We start from the raw sequence: 7,740 nt of genomic DNA on the forward strand, positions 1-7,740 counted from the left end.
AAAAGATGCTCCACGTCCTTAATCATTTACAAAGTGCAAATAAAACCACAATGAGATGATCACTTCATACCCATTAGGCTCATTATCACTTAAAAAATTTTAAAAAACACAAGTGTTGTGAAGGATGTGGAGAGGAAATGTTAGGCATCACTGGGAACGTAACCTGACGCAGCCATTCTGGAAAACAATATGGTGGGTCCTCAGACCTCAGAAAATTAAACTTAGAATTACCACGTGATCCAACCATTCCACTTTTGGGTATACTCCCAGAAATCTTGAAAGGAGGGACTTAAAGAGAGATTTGTGCAGCATGTTCAGAGCAGAATTTATTCACCATCATCAAAAGGTGGAAGCCGCCCAGCTTGGTGGAGAGGAATGGAGGAGCACAATGTATAGTAGACTCAGCCTTGAAAAGGAAGGACATGTTGACCCAGGCTGCAAGACGGATGAATTTTGTGGACTTCATGGTAAATAAGACGATCAGAAAACGACAGACACTGTATGATCCCGCTTAGATGAGGCAACTAGTGTAGTCAGATTCATAGAGACAGAGGAATGAGGGCTGCAGGGGGTTGTGGGTGGGGGAATGGGGAGCTGGTAGTCACTGGGGACTCGGTCTTGGACAATGAAAAAAGCTCTGGAGGAGGCTAGTGGTGGTGGTTTCATGACTGTGGATAAACAAAAATGTCACTGAATGGTATCCTTGACAATGGTTAAAATGATAAATTTTGTGTTAGAGATTTCTTACTCCAATAAACATGAAGGAATTTATATTCAAGTTCAGGGAAGCAAAATTAATGTGCAGAGGACATTCAGTAGCAATATCAGGGAGGAGTCAGATGAAGTGTCAGGGAAATGGCATAGTTGTGAAGACCCGGCAGGCCTGGCGGGGACAAAGGTTCCTCACGGAGCCTCCCTCAGCCAGAAGATCCAAGTCCGTGGCCAGGAGAGCCAGACCCAGCCCTTCAGCATGGCTGATTATGTAATTCACAGGGTCCAGAGCAAAACAAGTGTGTCAAGAGAGTGACAGATTATGTAATTCACAGGGTCCAGAGCAAAACAAGTGTGTCAAGAGAGTGACAGCAGAGCATTAAATGAAGCTTAAGGTCCTCCTGAGCAGCTCGGGTCCTGCCACAACCCTCCTCAGAAGAGCGCATCACAGGCGTGATGGCTAGTTTTATGTCATCAACTCACTGGACTCTAGTACTGAGTCATTTAATCTAGGCACTGGTCTGAAGGTGTGGTTAATATCTACAATCAAGTGACCTAACGTAAAGGTAATTATTCTCGAAAACGGGTGGGCCTTGTGCAATCATTAGAAAGACTTAAAAGCAAAAATTGAGGTTTCTGGAAGAAGAATGAGTTCTGCCTTGAGAGTTTCTGTCTTGAGTTTCCAGACTGTGGGGCTGCCCCCACGGATATCAGGTTTGGGAAAATCACAATAGCCAATTTCTTGAATGGATAGGAGCTGTGCACTGGTGCCATTTCTGCAGAGGATGCTGACCGATACATAAGGGACAGGTAAAGTTAATAAAAAGGAAAGCATAGCAGGCAAAACCCTGAGGCTTTGGAAATCCAGTCCCTCTCAGGTTCTACAGATGAGGAAACCAAGGCACACAGAAGTGAAGAAGCTTGTCCAACATCACAGCAAGTTAGGAAAAGCAATGTCTTCAAACCTTCCAAGGTCTGTCTTGCAGCCCTAAGCTTTCAAGAGTTTAAATTTCAGGGCACCTGGGTGGCTCAGTGGGTTAAAGCCTCTGCCTTCAGCTCAGGTCATGATCCCAGGGTCCTGGGATCGAGCCCCACATCGGGCTCTCTGCTCAGCAGGGAGCCTGCTTCCTCCTCCTCTCTCTCTCTGTGCCTGCCTCTCTGCCTACTTCTGATCTCTGCCAAATAAATAAATAAAATCTTTTAAAAAGAAAAAAGGAGTTTGAATTTCATTTCTAAAATCTATGGATGTTGCGTTCTATTTCATTATGTAACTGTGTTTTAAACTTTTGAGTAAAATTTCACTTTCCAAAATTTTTTTTTAAGATTTTATTTATTTATTTATTTATTTGACAGACAGAGATCACAAGCAGGCAGAGAGGCAGGCAGAGAGAGAGAGAGAGGAGGAAGCAGGCCGATGCGGGGCTCGATCCCAGGACCCTGAGATCATGACCTGAGCCAAAGGCAGAGGCTTAACCCACTGAGCCAGCCAGGCGCCCCTCACTTTCCAAATTTTTAAATGACATTTCTCCTCTAGGAAAGAGTGGCACCTTTTTTTTCTGGGGTCTTCCAGAAGCTCACATTGACCCCAGCAGGAGAAGTACAGATCTTGAGGGACACACAGTGAAATGTCTTAAGTCTGAAACCTTGAGATTCAGTAAAACTTCAAGTTCCGGAATGCTAGGGCAAAAGAATGTTCTGGAAATAGACTTTCCAATTATTGGAGAACACAGATGTCTTTTCTGGCTCAGGTTTTTCATGAGTATAATTTATTCTTCCTTTGATTTGGAATCTTTTGAGGCCCGAAGGTCATCCTTCCCAAAAAATTATCATTGTAGGGATGCCTGGGTGGCTCATTTGGTTAAGCAACTGCTTTCAGCTCAGGTCATGATCCCAGGATCCTGAGATCGAGCCCCACATTGAGCTCCCTGCTCAGTGGCGAGTCTTCTTCTCCCTCTCCCTCTGCCACTCCCCCTCTTTGTGCTCGCTCGCTCTCTCTGTGTGTTAAATAAATGAATAAAATCTTTTTTAAAAAATTAACATTGCAGAATCCTTTTGATATTGAATGTTGTGTCCCAGAGGTCATAAACTGGGCTCCTGGAAGTATTGCTGGTACATATGCACTTTTTCTCTCCTTCCTGGGTTCCTCCTTGCTACTTCTGTCCAAGGTCCCCACCGGCTGGCTTGTCTTATCTCTCAGTGTCAGCCTTAGGTAGCAGGAGCCGGCTCTGCCTTGTGTGGCAGACACTCTCATCTCAGGAGATTTGGTAAATCATGGGTGCTGAGGCCCAGAACCTGTGCTCTGACCCTGGAGGGTGACCACCAGCACCATCTGCAGAGACAGATGGAAGGTTGAGTAATGGTGTCTCCCCAGGGCCCATGGGAAGCTATCAGGGCTGTTGAGTTAAATCTGGGGTGCAAGCTCACCAGCCAAAAGAAAAGGGGCACATTTCACCAGGTGGCGTAACTGAACAGTGGGCGGCTTCTCCCCTTGGGGCGGTCACCTGGCCCCTCACTCCACAGGGGCAGAACTGAAAATGGGAGGGCTCCTCGCGAGCTCTGAGGGGCTTGGATGCAACTCTACCCAGAAAGTGTCCCAAAATTTGAGGATTTGAGCCCTTTAAAGGCCCAAGACAGATACCCACTGGCTTCACTCTCATTGGTCTCTGGGAAGGAATGACCCCAAATCAGCTGAGTCACCTTGGCTCCCTGCACGGACAGGACCAAGAGGCTAGACAAGGGGGTGGGTAAGGAGGACAGACTCCAGGGAGGGGGCAGCAAAGCCCACCAGCAGCAACACAACTTCGGTCCTTCTCTCAAGGTCAGCCTGGAACAGGGACTCATGGTGTCCCCTGATGGCAGCTGTCCCTAACCAGCCAAGGCACCCAGGCAGCAACAAAGGAGCCCATCCCTGACCTACATCCTGTGGCCAGCTAGTCCCCAACTAAAAAATGGCCAGGAATGCCACAGAGAAAGGAGCAGACCCTGAGGGAAGGGAGCCACTGGGGGGTTGCCAGAGGGAAAGGTTCTCTATGCAACCCCAGGTTTCAAATTTAGAAGAGGTGCCTGGGCACCCTACAAGGAAGAGCTCACCTGTAGGTCTCTAGATACTAAAATGAGGCCAAAGGCAGGAGCTATCCAAGGAAGGGAGAGTGGAAGCTAGAAAAAGAGCTACGAGCACCCTAATTCCGGGAGTCCTTGAGGAATCCCCTAGACTAAAAGGGAAGCAATGCAATAAGGCAGGGTCTAAGCAAAGCTGATCTAAAGCCGGTCTTATCTTGGTTTTGACCCTAGTTCTCTCTCCACATGGCAGGGCCTTTTGGAAGATCAAGTGACACCTAGACAGTTCCAGAAAATTATCCAAATGTGGTGGCTTTTTTTTGCTTTTGACATCCACAGATGAATGTCTTCACATATGCAAAGCAAGCTAATGCTGTCCCAAGTTCAAGATCTTTGCAGGCTATTATTTTAAGGCCAAACTCTTGCACACTCCAGGCAGGTGGGCTGGCGATTGGATGCAGGCTTGAGCTTGGAGAATGAATGCTGTCCTTTGACACTGTCCCTGCATCTCTGTGATTTTATATACCTGAAGTCATATGCGAAGAATTCCAGTCTTCTTGTGGGTGTAAGGCTGAATGAAGTCCGTGGTCCACCCATCACCCCACCCTTGCGATGCACCTTCTCTGAGGTCAGACTGAGTCAGGTGTTCGTTTTCACTGGATTGGGCACCAGAGAGAGACTGAGATCAAGAAGAGGTTGTGGGCAAATGTTTGGTGCTAGTTCAAGGTCAGTGTCTTTGCTCCCCGGGGTGATGAACAGAAGAGGCCAGGCAGGTGATAGGGTTATCCTCTCTGTCCCCTTCCTAGCCTGAGTTAGCGTCTTCCCAACCCTGGAGGGACTGGATGGGTTGAAGGCAAAAGTTGACTGTGAGGGAATGAGACCTCTGGGCGGTAGGCATGGATGGACGGGTGGAACCGGCCCAGTGGCTGTTGCCCACACTGCTCTGAGCCACATTCTAGACCTGGAGGATTATAACCAAGGGGTTGAGAATATCCCAGAGGCATACGGAGAATCCATTACTCACCTGGTCCATTTGTCCCATGCAGTCCGGCTTTTAACTAATGGTGCTTTAACCGATTTGCCTGTCAATGGTTACCATCGGTTCTAAGGTAAAGCTCTGCAGACCTGAGAACTTCCCAAGTTGTCTTTAGAGCTATTTAATAGTTCCTGGGTTTGCCAAGCTGCTCTCTTAGAGCGAGCAAATGCCGGCAATGGTGGGTCTGGATAGGAGATTGAGGTGGGAAGCCCGAGCTGCTCAAAGGAGGTTCCCTGGGAACCCCGGAATTAGACCCGAGTTCAATCCCAACTCTGCCACTTTCCAGCCGCACAACTGTGAATACATGGTCCCTATTCTCTCTCCAACTCCCTGCTGGTGCCCTCTCCCCAGCACTCTTCATGTCTGAACTCCAGCACCCCCCGCCCCGGATTCTGAAAGTTCAGAGCACGGTAGGAAGGGGCAAGGTGTGGCTCTGGGACCCTCTGCCCTGCCACTCTCCCTGCTTAAGCTGTCTGAGGTTATCTGAGGTGGGGTGCTGTCTTGCTTGGTCTGGTCACCAAGATTGCTACTGCCAGATGGCCTCCTTTTCTTATAGACAGAATGATGGTTTCCTGGGGCTGGCTTTGAATTTCACTTGGGTGCCCTTAGAGAGCAGCCCCTGTGTCCTCCTTAAGCTTCCACCAGCAATCAAGGCTTCCAGCCCATTGCCAGAGGTGGGTGAGACAAGGGTACTGTTACATGGTGAGCATTTTCCTTCAATCTTGTCACTGGAACTTCGTGACCAAAGTGTAACCCCACTGGAAATGATGTCAAAAGCCTATCTGGAGGCCCTTCAGGAAAGTGAAGCGGGAGCCAAATGGCCTTTCATTGACTCCCAACTACCACTTAGTGTTGAGCTCTGCTCTGCACACATGGGCAGCTTCCTGGCTCCCAACCCTTCCCTATTCTCTGCTACTTCACAATGAAGAGTGGGCAACCTAGGGTCCCCTTCAATAGCCTCTGGGAGCCACAATGAACAAGGGTCAGATGTTCTTGCATCTAGGCTTTCTGGGTCACATGCTTTTCTAATGAAGGCTACTCCTAGAAGCCTTTGTAATGTGGGGAAATAACCCCTGCCTAGAGAGAAACTAGGGATATAATGAGATGACATGAAGCAATTGGCCAAGTGGCAGGGGGCTTCAGCTGGCCTAGAAGTACTGGTACAGTTGCACAAGCTGTACACTGCATAATTCCAAGTATCATTTCACCATGCAGTGAGCAGAGATTATTTTTTATTACAATTTTCTGGCGGAAGGCCATTGAGGGTCACCATAGGGCTAACAACAGGGTTGGTGGTACCCCACTCCCTTGCTAGTCAGGTGCCAAGCCCTCTCTTCTCAGAACATCCAGTCCTGCTCCCACTTTGTCATGAGCTTCCTAGAGGCCATAGTCTTTCATTAGCCATGGTCTCCCTGCCACAATTCTCCATACACATCTTGTCCCTGCACCTTGGTGATCTTGTGCCCTGCCTCAGGCTAGGACTCCTGTCAGGGATGGAGAGACATCTAACTAAACACCCTCAACGAGGCCACTGTGCAAAGGAGTAAAGAGGATGGACACATGGGCTCCCAGCAAACCTCGGAGTCAGCTTTAGTCTGTCTTTAAGGTGGGAGCCTAGGACAGTGTGAAGTAGATTGCATAAAAAAGCAACGTTTGGATATAGTGGCTGCCAGAATTTAGTGATATAATTAGAAAATAAAAAGCAAATTTTAAAATAAGGATGTGACATTAATGTGATATATGATTTACAATGATGGTCATTTTAGCAAATGCCTTCTGGACCCATGCACCTTCTGAACCCATGCCCCTAATTAAGTGAACCACACTAACTTTATTCTGAATTTCCTTGAGAGCAACACGAAAATTACCAGCTTCTTTGATGAGCTAAGCCTTGGGGTATCATTTATGTGCCAGAGGTACTTAGGACTTGAAGACAAGTAATGGTAACCTAAGAATATTCTTTTTTTTTTTTTTTAACATTTTTAAATTAACATACAATGTTATTATTAGCCCCAGGGGTACAGGTCTATGAATCACCAGGTATACACACTTCACAGCACTCACCATAGCACATACCCTCTTCAATGTCCATAACCTCACCCCCCTCTCCCTAATGCCCTCACCCTGGCAACCCTCAGTTTGTTTTATGAGATTAAGAGTCTCTTATGGTTTGTCTCCCTCCTGATCCCATCTGTGACCTAAGAATATTCTAAGCGTTTAATTAATACGTGGATTTTGCTACAAACCTTGAAGGCAGACAGATGTGTTTTCCTCATGTGAAGTATATTTGATGAAAAGAATTCTGTAGTTAGAAAATACTCAAGAAATGGTAAGGCTTCGTAACTTAGCGCTGGACGCGGGAAGAACCGCGGTTAGACAGGGCCATCTGCTGGCAGTCTGGGGTACTGCAGCCAATCTATATCGGACTAGGAAGTAAATACACCTTCAGGAAAAACCCAAGTAGACCAGAAATTGTGGTGGAGGGGAGGGCAGGATAGGAAAGTTGTATGCACTGACAGCAAACAAGGCCCCGGTCAGAAAAGGGCCAGAGGAATTCCAAACCCTTACAAGTAAAAAGGAAATTGACTCATTTAGTCTTTTGGGGATGACAGATTCCAGGAAGAAAATATCAACGGGGTATTAAAATACCCAGGATGCATTATTACTACCCTTCTTCAATCTCATGTTCCGTGTGTTCCTTCAGGAGATCTCACTCACCCCAATACGGCCACCATTTTATAATGGAATGGACAAGATTCACTTTTCAGAAATATATTTTACTTGGCCGTCACAACACATTTCCACTCCGAAAAGCAAGAACTCCTTGGTTCAACTCTGTCACACTCCTTTTACTCTCAACTCCAGGATAGTCCGTATACCATCTGAGCTAGTGCTTTTCTTTCCTACATTTTTTTTTTTTCATGCCAAAATGAAGA

The sequence above is a fragment of the Mustela nivalis genome (genome assembly GCF_964662115.1).
Source record: "Mustela nivalis genome assembly, chromosome: 4".
Lineage (NCBI taxonomy): Eukaryota > Metazoa > Chordata > Mammalia > Carnivora > Mustelidae > Mustela > Mustela nivalis.